The sequence below is a fragment of the Anas platyrhynchos genome, chromosome 14, assembly GCF_047663525.1.
Source record: "Anas platyrhynchos isolate ZD024472 breed Pekin duck chromosome 14, IASCAAS_PekinDuck_T2T, whole genome shotgun sequence".
Taxonomy (NCBI): Eukaryota; Metazoa; Chordata; class Aves; order Anseriformes; family Anatidae; genus Anas; species Anas platyrhynchos.
In genome coordinates, this window is record NC_092600.1 from 11,987,308 (window position 1) to 12,001,215 (window position 13,908).

Sequence of the window (13,908 nt, forward strand, 5' to 3'; positions counted from 1 at the left end):
CCAGAGCTTCCCAGTGTTTAGATGGAACCTCCTGTTTCATTCTGCGCCCATTGACTCTTGTCCTGGCAGTGGGCACCACTGAGAAGAGCCTGGCTCTATCCTCTGTGCACCCTCCCTTCAGGTATTTAGGCACATTGATAAAATCGCCCATGAGCCTCCTCATCTCTAGGCAGAACAGTCCCTGGACCTGAACAGACTCAGGCCAGACATCACCTGAAAACAATTTCTGCTTCATGGTGCTGCAGAGGCTGGGGAACAGCTCCTTCAACCTGTGATAAACCCCACAGGATGGGGTTCAGTCACTGCAATGTGAATACAGCATAGACACACCAACAAGGAGCATCTCAGGAGCTCTGTCCTTGGGACTTCCCCAGTGCCGCATGCTCAGACTGCAATGGTGAGGAACCCTTAGCCTTGTTCTTTGAGCTCTTTGCAAATTATTTTCAGCCTAAAGGCAGGAGGCACCCTCCTCATGCCTTGTTTGCTGCCCACCATGAAATGCAGATCTCTGCGGCATACTTTGTGCCCTGGCACCCCATCCCAGGCCATTGCAAAGTGGCTGCAGATTTCTCAACATGTTGATTTCAGAAAGACACCTTCTATCCTCTTTCTGTGAGTGAAAACCACTTTTAGGCAGCAGCTTTCATGGTGGGAAGAGCTCTTCAGCAGAATTCAGCAAGATGCACCAGCAGATGTTTCCCGTTTGGCCCTTTTCCTTGATGCAAACCATGCCATGCAGATGCACAGATACCATCTACATACATAGCTACAGCTGGGCCTTGTCCCTGTCTCCCTTATAGACAGCCTCTTACAGTTCCCTTCTGCTTTTCTTAGAGGGAAATACCAATGGTCATTTGTTTTCCTTGCATCTGGCTTGGGTTTTATAGGAGCTTAAAAAGTCTGTTGGTCACTCCTTTGGTGCTTTTGTGACCCAACTCATCTCTCAGTTTTACAAAATGCAGCTGCAACACATCACCCTGGATGGAGGGTATGTGCAGGGATACACCAAGGTTGCTCTGAGGAGGCAAGTCCATAGAGAGATGAAGAGTTCACAGCCATGGTCCTGCCTCTGTTTTCTTTTTGAAATACGTCTCCCTTCTGTTATGCCTGTACTTTGACCTCTGCCCTTTCAACACTATTGACAATAAACAACTTTTACGATTATCATTGTGAAAATCTTCATTTCTTTCTCCCATGGGCTGACAATTTGTTTTTATGTGATTTTGAAGACCTCAATTGTGTCACCAGCCAACAGAGCTGGAACTTCACTACCTAGCATTAGGTAGGGCAGTCAGGGCATGAAGCGTGGCATTTCCACTGAAATCAGCTTGGGCACAAAGCTGTTAACCCAAAGGATTTGCAAAGAGCAGCCTGAGAAAAAAAAAAAAAAAAGAAAAAAAGATCTGATGTGAAGGGACATTCATACATCATCAAGGCCAAATCAGGACATTTGAGATGCAAACTAGAGAGAGTATGCAACTAAAAGGGAACAGACAGGACAGCGTTCTAGAAAAAACACTTCCTCTGAGACTAGGACATGAACTTCAGCCCTCTACCTAGTGAGTACTCCACCTGTAAGCTCACTTGTTCTTCTACAGCAGGCCGTTTTCTCTTTCATTTAGACCAACAATTTCACCTTCCCTTTCAAAATTGCAGGAAACATTTGTACAAAGGAAGTGTAGGTTAGGCAAATCCTCCACCCCTTTCCCCATAAAAAAAAAAAAAAAAAAAAAAAAAAAAAAAAAAAAACAGAAAAAAAGATGATTACTAAATTTTTGAAAAATTTCTACTGGCTATAAAGCACCAAGGATGCACTGACAGCTGATCTTTCCTCCATGTTGGAGGAGTTATGCTAGTGCTGTTAGCTGGCAAAGGTTCTGCAGGTAGCATGACCTTCCTCCCTCATTTCTCCCAGGATCTTTCACCCAGGAAAAAATATTTGGAGATCTGGTGACCTACCTACAATTTGGTTGATCCATCACACCTGTACAGTAATCTGCTGCCTCTCTAGCTCAGTCTTCCAGGCTGCAGTCTTCAGGTTGCACAAAGTCAATGAAATGATTGAAAAGATAATAACATATGTGTTTCTAGTACTTACAGACTGGGATGGAGCCAGTAAAAGTAAAGCACAATTTCACTGCTCCATTAGGATGTGGTAAGTTATTATTATCTTTAACATGGCAACAGGAGATGCTAGTCAGAACTTGGCTATCCCAGAACTTGCTTGAACACATGGGAATGCACTTTGAGGGGATTCATCTCACCCAAATGTAGACATTTCCAGATGAGCTCAGCCCCAGGCCCTCTGCAGAGTCAGAAGACTGCATCTGATCTACATTAAATGTTTGTGTTAAAATGAGGAAATCACACTCTGGCATTCTCTGGTTAGATCTCCACAGCCTGGGACAACAATCCCAGCTGCTGATGTTTATGTTGCAGACACCTACTTTCAGAAGACAAGTCTCCTGCACAGCACTGCTTACCACATTTAGCCTGCAAACACTTCCCCTGTTCACAGCTTTCCTCAGACAGGCTTCTGCCTTTTCAGAACAGACAATGAGTAAGAAATCCACTTCCTGGAAACCTGCAAGTCTTCTTTTTATTTCCTACAGCCAGTTCAAAGCAGAACCAGTTTGCATCGTTGGCTTTGCCAACACATGGATGCCTTGAACTGAATGGAAAAAAAAAAAAAAAAAAAAAAAAGCCATCTTGCTTTGAAAAAATGAGCTGTTGCTCAGAAAATAGCACTGAAAACCTGGTGGAGACATTTTGTAGCTCCTGTGCAAAGACTTGGCCTGCCCTTAGTGGACATGTAGGATAACCATGTCAATAGGAACGTGATTTTCGTGCTGAAGGACTATAGCTCCAACAGGCATGATCCTACACTGACATAAAGCAGCATTATATAGACAGGGCCATTTCTTCTCCACAAGGAAATTATAAGAGCAAAAAGCACCATCAGGTTGATGTAATTGCATAAGGATGGTGCACTGTTTAAGCTTTACCTGCTCTTGGATCCAGGGACTCTTCCAGTCTCCCAGTGTGCAAGATGTCCTGCACTAGATTGTGTGACAAGGCTGCAGCAGAGTTGCTATACCAGGCTGCAGTAGGCCATTTTGCCTCTTTGAGGGTGTTTTTAAAGTATGGAGTTCTCAGAACTTTTATCCTGCTCCTTAGATATCATTGTGTTTGGCATCATCAGGGAACTGATGAATTACATCCTGGACTGAGTCTTCACTGATGCACAGGGAGGCCAGAGGGGCCTGTCAGACGTAAGTACATTGTAAAGATGAAATAAAGGTTCAGGAGATTGATACCATTTGGCCTGGTTCATCAGATGATCCAATGACATAGTGGCATGAGAGAAGTGGCAGTTAGACTTGCTGTGGGAGCATGCAGCCCAAGACAATGGTGTAAGCTATACATTGTGTATATGAGACTGGGAAGCTGCTTCTCATAGTGTGCGAAATTAAAAGGAAACTGTCACCAAGGTGCTCTCCTTAAAGTTTGCTGTTACTTGGAAAGCAGCGGATTCCGCTTACAAAAACATCTTGGTGATAAAGCACAGGTTTCTGCTACAGGATCATTCCCTACATCCGCCAGTAGCTGCTGCAATTTTCTGGCCACTTCCCTTCTCCGTTGGCCTGATGGCAGTCATAGTAACACATTTACATTTTAGGTGTTGCTATCATGCTGAGATTATGCTGTGATATTGCACATCCAAGTCTCCTGTGTCTCACCTAGGGCTGTTACTCTGTACCTCATCCTGAGGCAGCTCTGATCCAACACCCCCACCAGAGCTGCCATGTCTTGATGTTATCACAACTCTCACATCAGGTGCACAACGGAAAGCCAAGCTTCCTGAAGTCACACCTGAAAACCCAGCTCTCTGCCTTCTTGCACAGAAAAATGAAAAGACTGCAGAGGAAGCCTGAAAACTCCTAGAGCTCAAAGCCATATCAGGGTACAGCCCCAAAAGTTTGAGCTAGAAGTCTTTTGCTCTTTTAAGAAAATCTTATGATTTCGGAGTGGGGTGTTAGGTGCATTCTGGTATCCATGCCTCACACTGTGAGGTGCCATGCCAGAGGCAGGTCCTAGCTGTGCATGGATCAAAGACCTGTCCTGCAGGGACAGAGCAAGGGACAGTGGTTTTCAACAGAAAAAGAGGAAGAAATTTTTCACTATGAGGGTGGTGAAGTACAAGATGAGGTTGCCCAGAGAAACTGTGGATGTCCCAACTCTGGAAGAGGTCAAGGCCTGGTTGGATGGGACTTTGAAAACCTGATCTAGTGGAAGGTGTCCCTGTACATGGCAGGGGGCTGGACTGGATCAGCTTTAAGGGTCCCTTCCACTCCAAACCATTCTGCAATTCCATGGACACTGAGCACCTGAGGCAGCTGCCCAGGAGTGGCCAACAGCAGAGACCATTTCATGGAGGGGAGAAGGACTGCAAGCTGAAGGGTCCTGCTTTATGATAAGGCATGTTTGTAAATAGTTTAGAGAGGGTTAGTATATGATTAGTAGAGGCTTTCAACACCTTGCAGACAGGTGCTTCTGAGCACCTCAGAAATACCACTCATAACACAGGAGCTTCTAATGAACTCACATTAAAACAGTTCATTGACTGCCTTAACCCTTTCAAAACAACTTCTAATTAGATAGAGCCAAAACTAAACTAAACTAAAAAAAAAAAAAAAAAAAAAAAAAAAGAGCTAACAGGCAAGTGGGACTTTTTTCTGTTTCAAAAGGCATCTGTGAACTCTCTTTTCTACTGCTGAGGTCACAATGAGGGGGCCAGGCGGGGGGGGCCATGGCTGCATATCCTTCCAGGAGCTCCAAGGAATATTTATGCTGTCCAGGTCTGGCCTTGCCAGCTCCCACTGGGTTCAGACGGCCACCTTACCAGAGCCTTCCAGTAGCAATGGCTCTTCTGCAGGTGGCCTGATTCGCCAGCCCCCTGGCTCCATTAGCAAACATCCAGGCAGGTGCTCACAGTGCTGCTGAGCAGAGGGGTGGACAGCAAAGGAGATGGGCAGAGACAAGCCTTCAGGATTGGGACCCTCAGCCCTGCTCAGCTGCTGCAGCAAACTCATTTTTTTTTTTGTTTCTGGGAAGAAAAGCAGTCCTGTGAACATTTGCTGCCTCAGTTTCCCCACCTATACAATGGTGAAAACTGCCTCCTGGGACCTGAGGAAAAAAGAGAGCTTTACTGGTCAGACAATATCAGGAGAATACCAAACCTTGAAAGGACAAAGGATGAAGTATTCTCAAAAGAAGGCTGACTCCCAGCTGCATCTCAAGGCTGGTAAGGGGTGGCTTGAACACCTTGCCTAGTGTTGCTAACTTATTAGATAAAATCTAAATACTCATTAAAGCAACGCCTGGCATAAACCCCATCCTCAATTACAAAAATCATCTCTCTCTCTCTCTCTCTTCAGCCTTTGGGGCCTTATAATCTAATTAAATAAAGCTTTTTCACTTTCCTCTTGACTGCTCCCCTAGCTTCCATTGTACCAGTGAAGACAAATATATATTTTTAATTTAACAGAATCCCTTGCACCATGCATCTCCTTCTGTCCAGAAAGCAGCACTGTTTTCACTGTGGCAACCCTGTCAGCTTGTGTCCTGCCTGGACAGACTGTGTCCATTGCCTGGTTGCTTTTGTTCCTTGAAAGTGCCCAAAATACCGGGGTCCATCCACTTCCACTGCCTGTGCCATCAAATGCAGAGAAAATTCCTGAAGCATACAAGCAGAGCCTGGCAAGAACAGAGCCCCACCAGCAAAACCAGTTCTGCACTGGGAAAGGTGCTTTGTGAGCTCTTCACACTGGGAGTGCAGATTTCATCTAAGGCTGTGTAGTCCACCTGCTGGGATGCACAGTGAGGAAACAACACTGCTGCAGGATGCAACAGGGAGAGGCTGCAGGTGAAGTGTCATCCTCTTGTTCTGTGTCTCCATGTGTCTAACACCAGCAAGGATGAACTGGCCACACACAGAGTGGAGATGAATCTCTGCACTTCTGCAGGAGCAGGCCTTGCAGCAGGGAATTCTACAGTTGTCAGGTCCTGCTTTGTACAGAGCAGCACATAGATGTTTCCCCCAGACAATCTAGCTCCCGCTTGGGTGCTAGAGGGAGGGAGAAAGGTAGCTCTGGGGATTCCCTCTCCATCTCAGTGAGGCTCTTTCCCAGAATCATGTGTTTTTTTTGGGGGGGAAATTTGTTTACTGGAAGAAAACCGCAATTATAAGTCAGATAAATTCTACCCACATTTGTGAAGCATTTATGCTGAAACCACTGACAAGCTGGATTTAAAAAATCTGTAAGGTGTAAAAATAAAAAGGTCACAAGAACTGAGTCTTGTGCTTTGACATTGGAGCATACAGCACATATTGCATTAAAAACAGAAATTAAACCCCTTCAGTCTCTTTTGGTATTGTAGCATTTCTCTACTATCTGACAATTTTTAAGTATTTAAAAAGAAAATAAAAAGATTTGGGTCAAATGTATTTTTTCATGTCAATATAACAATGGAGAGACAACTATCACGCAGGCATTGTGTGAAGGTAGAGAGGTGGTTGATCTCACATTATTTTTTTCTGGGCTTTTCAGTATGGTTGGTAAACTGCAAATGTACCAGTCACCTGAGCCTGTTGTAAGCTTTCCTGCTTGACGCTGATCAGGATTGCTCAGAGGAACATGCTTCAGCTCCCCAAAAAGAGAGAGAGATGGGGTTTATTCTCATAATGCAGACCAGCAGGTTTTGTCTGCTGAGGAGGAGGGTTTTAGGTCTCCATCACAGAGCCAGAGAAAGGCTACAGAGAAATGAGGAGCTCAGCTGCATGGCTGGAAGGGAGTGACCACCTAAGCCACCAAATCCAGCTGAGCCCCTCAATCCAGAAGATTCTTCATCCATAACAGAGTACTCCCATCTCCAGTGCACTCCTTGTCACTCACAACATGCTCCAGGCTCCAGGAGTGACTGGGGGGTCTCTGTGATGTTTTGTCCCATCTGAAGAGCAGGAGATACAGTGGACTTTGTTTGCCACAGCAGACTCTGGGTGATGATCCTAGGAACCAAACCACATCCCATGCTGCAGAGGAAGGCAGAAAATATTGGGACAAATCCCATGCTCGTCCTGTTCGAAAGGAGACATTGCCCATTCCCTGAGGTGTTGCAAGGCAGCTGGTCATGACAAAGCATCCCACTAACATTACCTTTGTTCAGAGCCATTTGGGATGTCTCAGAGAAGGGGACTTAGAAGGAGAGGAAGCAAGGCCTTCCTGAGCTAGTGGCACCACAGAGGTGACAACCTGGCCAGTTTGTAGGGATTCCCTCAGAACTGCACTGGGAAGCTGCTTTCAGGTGTGCTTTCCCTTCCTAGGCCCAGTGCCAACACATCTCCTGCCTAGAATGTGAAGATCAGCTGTTCCTTTAAACAACTCTAAAGCAGATGTCTTGAGCCTCTTGCAGCCCTGCCTCCTACACAGCCACCAGCTAGGACCACCAAGACCTGCTCACATATCACAGAGCTGAAAAATGACGAGGAAAGGATGTGGGGCAATGAGAATAAGAAGAAGGAAAACGTGAGCAATGGTGGTAAAGAGATAGGTGCCAAACCATGAGCCCCAGTGCCAGGTTCAAGCCCAGACTGCTCAGGCTATCTGCACCTTCTTATGTTCCCTGGCCTTGTCTAGTGCAAGTGAGGGAGCTCCAGTGCTAGTTTGTCCTATTTCCACTGGGGAGTAGTACAGGGGGGAGAGCAGAGAAGAGGAGAGGAAGCCCCAGAGAAGAAGAAAAGGAGCAGGTCAGGAACACACAGAATGTGAAGTGACCAGGCCAAAGAGAAAGTAGCAACATTTGCTCTAAAGAAGAAATCACCAGTGTCCCTACCTGGGGCTCAAGCAAACCTAGGCACTGTGTGGGGTCAGGAAAGCCAGACTGTGGATGGCAGGGAAGAACCTCCCTGAGCATCTCAGCCACTCAATTCCTAGAGCTCCTGCAGGAAGATGGAGGGACAGCAGTAAGGATGAAGGGTGAGGTGGTGACTGTCCGGGCTTGACAAAAGCCTCTCCCGCAGTGAGCCCAGCCTGCCATCCACCTCCCCAAGGTCACAGAGGAAATGTGGGAGGGAGCAGAACTGAGCCCATCCCTTTCATCTTTAATTCCTGTACCATACCTGCTATGGAGGAGCATCATAAGCCTCAAATGCAGAAGATATGGCTCTTTTCAACCTATCTAGCCTGGACAAGGTCCCTCACATGGACCCTGTCCCAGCATATGCCCAGGAAAGGTATTTCCCTGCCAGAAAGGTGAGGAGGACATTTTCACCCTTAGCAAAGGGTGAAAGGCAAAGCTATGTCAGATGTCTCCTCAAACAAGGAAATGTCTCTACAGCACAGACTTTGCCAACCAGCAGAGCACTGTGGATCCCCCAGAGATGTGGCCATTTACAGCACCAGAACACCCATTTTGGTGGCTGCTCACACAGAACCTCCAAACAGGCTTTTACCTCAGCAAGAACAACTCTGCCCATACCCAGCACTTTGGTGGCAGTAGCAACAGTTCCCCCAGATCAGAAAGCATCTTTTTGTCAATGTCATCAACATGTACAGTCTTCAGGGCCACACACAGATAGCGGAGCGGAGCAGGCCTTCCCACTTCCTTCTGGCAACCAGCACCACCTCCACGCTTGGGCAGAACCACTGTACTTACACCACACAGCACAACTCCACAGGTGAAGTCAGTCCAGACTTCACAGACTCCTGACATAGCTTTTCTGTGCTTTTAGGATGGTGGCCTAACAGACTCAGTGCTATGTGCCTTGTGGCAGGCATGGCACCTACAAAAAATGACGTGGGCTGAAGCCTGTGGCAATACTGGATGGAGGGATCTGCCTCAGTGGGAAAATTCATGGAGGAAGGGGATAAAAAGTGTCAGAGAATGGGACAGAGGGAAGAGATGGGATGGGGCCATAGGCTGATGGCAGTAAGAGCAGTACAGGGTATCACAATGTGGGAGATGAGCAGCACTAGTGAGGAGAGTGGAGAGACAAGACACCAGTTAAGGTTTCACACTCTGAGCTGGATATAACCACAATGAGAAATAAGGGGGATACCTCCTCCCAAGAGCTATTCAGTTCCATTTGAAGAGCCATGTGATGGGGTTGCAGGTAGCTGGGGGACACCAGAAGGGGCTTCTTGCTGATAACACTGTAGATCAGGTCAGAAAAGTGTGCCCTTGTGTTGGACACCACCGAATTTGGTGTAAAACTGCTTGACTCCCTCCTGCCACCCACTGTGCAGCTCTAATGAGAAGCCTCAGCAAAGAGTACCCTGACTCTATCTACCCAGACTACATGAACTAGTAGTGCTCCCCATCACTGCCACCTTCCCACCACACCTACACACAGGACAGCACCACCTGGACATGGATCTGGCCTGGTGCTCACAGAAAGGGACTTGCTGGCAGAGCTACAGCTTTTTTTCTGTCCACTGCTGTCACTGTCACCTTGGCAAAGTCACTTTTGACCACACCAACCCTCAGTTTCCCCAGAGAATAATAAAGACACGTGGACTGAAGAGGTACAGCATGCTGAGACAGGAGGAAACTCAGTACTGATTCAGAACTACTTGGCTTCCAACTTCACAGATCTCCAGGGAAACCCTCCCACTTCATCTCCAGTTGCGCTGAACTTTTAGGGGGAAAAGAAGAGACAAAATGAGAAACATCCCTTTTGTGAATCAGCCATCTCTCCAACATCCCCTCTGGGCTCAGCTGCCCACTTTCAGACTTTATCCATTGTTTGCTTGGACTTTGTACAGAAAAAATCACATCAAGGGAAATCCTAGCTGAACCACACACTTTGGAGCACTTTTAATGGACAATTTGACAAGGACATGGGAATTTAGCATATTTTTAGGACAAAAATATCTAATGATAATATGCTACGCTCCTGGCTAAAAACATTATCTACTGTCATGGGGAGAATTTAAGCCGTAATAGTAGCTACTATAATGCAGGCCTGGAACTCCGTGCAAATATTACCCTGATCCAGCAGCTACACAGCTCTGTTTATCCTAGTAATTAATTCTCTCTTATGTTTAGTGATACAATTAGAGAAACACTGCCATTCTGATGGGCTTGTTTCCACCAATGTCTTTTACTATATTTACATCCCCACAATAGGCTTGGCCTTACAGAGAAGGGTGAAATTGCATTTATGGAGACAATGCCACATGCATTCCCGAAGCATTTTATAGATGTAAAGTTAAGCTCCAAATTACACGTTTATTGTGCAAGCACACAATGAGCTCAGATTAAATATTGACTAAAGCCGGTCTAACACCCAAAATAATGAAGATGAGCACAATAGCGTGATTTACTCCCAGCCACTAGAGATATACACATCTGTAACATATAACATGCCCTTCCCACAGATATACTCTTTGTATTCTAGCTAGCCTTGGCCAGGAAAAATTCTGTCTCAGAAATTATGGATTTTGTTTCTCAACTGCCAAAACATTCACATTATCAGTTGCGAAGGAAACAAATATGATAACATAAATCAAATTCCATTCCCCCAATTTAGTGATGACCAGGTGATTGGCTCCTTGTATTGTCAAAGTTACAGTAGGAAAATGGAAGATAAATGCGGCTAAAATCAGAGAATACCTTTCCTTTTGTCCCCCAAGATGTGGAAGCTAGCAGGGAGGTGTGGGAATGACAGATATCTTTTTAGGAAGTACTCACAGCCCTAGCTGTGCTCTGAAAACTATCTGTCCTTCTGTCTTCCTCCTCCCTAGACTTGCAGGAAAAAAAAATCAGGGAGACACAAATGCTAATATAACAATTACAATAGTAACACAGAGCTGGAAGGGGCCAACACACACCCTTCACAGTGGCTCGACCTCTAAATCCTCTAATATAGTACTGTTTCATTCAAGATTAAAATAAATTGTAACCTAGCACAGACAAAAAGACACAGGAGGTAAGGCAGGATCTCACTCGACAGTGAAGCCCCACTCCAGTCCAGATGCAGTCATATCACTTCAGCTTCTCTGTACCATCTCCATGACAACCATGTAATTTGGATGCAATAACCACTGCCGAATTGATCTTTAAATGTAGCTTTGTTACAAAACATAATACTGAACATGTCAGGCTCAGGATAAATCAGAGTAGCCCCCTACCAGTGAGGACTGTGATTAAAGAGCCCCCCTTTAATTTTCAGCTGCCGAACAGTCTTTCTGTTTCAATAATTGTGTGGATGAACTGATTTTAAAATCAGTACCAGCAAACACAATTTGTGTGTGTGTGTGGCATGCTGTAGTATAATATCTCAAATGAGATACCACACTGAGAGCTGGAAAAATGTGTCAACGTATATTCAGAGAATGGGCGTCTTTCCACATGCACATGCACGCACACACACACACACACACACACACATCAGGGCGATTTGATCTCTAGCAACCAAAGCACGCAGCTGATACATCAAATAATACTAATAAGAATCAAAACCTGTATAACTAAGCAAAATAGGATGGGGGATCGATGTACTGTATGACAGACAATGAGAGCAGGGGAGCTCTTGTTCTTACTTACCCAAGCAACGAGCTGTTTATTTTTTGGTCTCTTCACAAACGCAGATCTCTTTTCTCTTCAACAATCCATGCAAAATAATCTGCAGCCCCACGGACGGAGGAGTGGCCCCATCCCTCCCCCTCCACCACTTTGCTAGACCTCTCTGTTATTGGCTTCCTTCTCCTTTCCCTCCTGCTCTCCTCTCTTGCTGGCAATGGTTACACCTCCCAGCCTTCCCTCAAGGTGTCAAGAGACTGCTCGGGATCCAGCAGGCAGGGTGGGAGGGGACAGGAGAGGGGGAGGAGGCAGGGAGTGATGGTGAATGGATCCAGTGAAAGGACGGAAGAAAAGCCCTCGCTGGCAAAGACCCCGAGGAGCATGCCACAGGAGCTGACCTGCTGCCCAGCTGGGAGGCTCCGCTCACCCCTCAGGGCTGCTAACAATGTCCCAGGCATGTTGGGGTTTTCCTCCACAAGCACCCTGCAAAGTGCTGGGGGACAGGTCTATTTCCTGCCAGCAAATCGCTGCCCTTCTGGCTGAGGCAGGCTTGAAGTTTGGGCTTGAAACCCTGCCAAATACTTGTGCTGTCTTTAACAACTGATGCACTTCCATGCACAGACTTAGAGCACTGGAAATGCCTGGAGGACCCACCCTGGTGTGGACCTCAGTGCTGCAGGTCAGCTTGCTCCGTGCTCTGACACTCTCCTGGGCTGCGGCTCCATCCCATCCCATCCCATCCCATCCCATCCCATCCCATCCCATCCCATCCCATCCCATCCCATCCCATCCCATCCCATCCCATGACAGCTGGTGATGCAGCGTGGGGTGGAGAGGCACGGGGACACAGGGCTTCCCCTGCTTTAAGTGACCCTCGCTTAACTTGCAAACCCAGATGAAGGCAAGCGATGCCTCCTGGCTGCTTGGTGGCTGCAGTGAGAGGAAGGGTTTCTATGGGCATTCAGATCAGAGATGGGCAGTGATCTCTGGGTCTCAGCCAGGTTCTCAGCTCAACATAAACACATGCAGGCACACTGCACTGCCAGGCCTCTTCTCAGCCTCACATCCTGCAGCTATAGCATGAGCCAGTGAGAGATTATGGGCCAGTGGCCAGATATTGAGATCCTTGACCTGGAGCTGGTTTACACCTTCACACCGGGGCCATCCACATTTTAGTGCCCCATGAAAACCATTTTGCTCCCCCATCTGCCTGCCTGCCTCACAGAGATGTGCAGGGCCCGCTGGGCCTCAGCTCTGTGCCTCACGGTGCTCATGGCTGTGCACAGGCACCAGCTTTTCCACTAACAGCTCACCAAGGGCTCCCACATCTGTGTGGAGAGAGGGCAGCCACAGGTTGGACCTCTGAGCCAAGGAGGAAGGGTTTGATGTCAGTCCCAAAGGTATGTTCCAAGATTACTGATGGATTCATGATTCCCTCAAGAAAACCGCTCCCTAGACCTGGAAAGCTTGTTCCAGAGGACGCACACAGCTGAATAAGCAGACAAATCCTCAACATCCTGAATTTAAAATATCATTACAATCTATGGCAATACATCCAAACACCGAAGCACAGACATTAGATGAAATAATGTCCTGGAGCGGCTTAGCAGAACACGGCTGTATATTCTCCCAGAAGGGATACCCCACAGCACAGCACATGGGGTTGTTTGCCAGGGATAGTATTGGTAATGAACCATGTAATTAGCCACCCTGCAGCTATACTCAGGAGTTGTCCAACAAATGCAAGTGTGAATGAAGGTTACTGTGCTGGAGAGACGCATGAAATGGATCTTGTGGCCACAGAGAAGGGCAGCCACTAGCCTGACAAATCCAGGTGTGGGGCTGTGAACCTCCCTCGGGGTTCCTTTGTATGAGACACGATTCACTTTACACTACTACAAAAATCTGTTCTGCTCCTCTCTCTGATCAATTCTAATGTATTTGTAATCTACCAATTATCAGGTTAGGGTGCTTTAACAGAGGGGGGGAAAAAGGAAAAAAATAAAAAAAGCATGATCAATATTCATCAGTCTGCTGTACTGTTCGTGTCTGAAGGCAAGTAGCAAAATCCAATTTCTGCACAGCCAGTCCTAGGAAGTAACATCCACAGCACAAGAAAATGAGGTTCTAGTTTCTAAGAATACATCCATGAGCAGGGCTCCAAATAACTGGGTTATCAATCACTCTGCTTCTGGCAACGAGCACATCAACAGCTGGATTCAGGGAGAAACCTCCTCTCATCCCGTGAGTAGGGAAGTGTGCTTGTCCTTATCATTTATAAGATACTACAAGCAGTAAAAGAGTACTGGTATTTTTCCTGGATTG

At 46.6% G+C, this 13,908-nt stretch overlaps 1 protein-coding gene across 6 annotated transcripts in view; it reads right to left on the bottom strand.

The window, feature by feature from the left end:
* Positions 1 to 13,908, bottom strand: part of PSD2 (pleckstrin and Sec7 domain containing 2) — an 84,565-nt gene that overhangs the window by 51,806 nt on the left and 18,851 nt on the right. The window contains exon 1 of one of the 6 annotated variants that reach the window (XM_021273456.4): positions 11,608 to 11,848. The exons of 3 other annotated variants lie outside the window; for them this stretch is intronic. The gene's annotated coding sequence lies outside the window, so the exon portion shown is untranslated. Of the gene's footprint in view, positions 1 to 11,607; positions 11,851 to 13,908 lie in introns of those variants that run through there. 2 more of the 6 variants (XM_013100836.5, XM_072023364.1) reach the window with 2 other exon arrangements.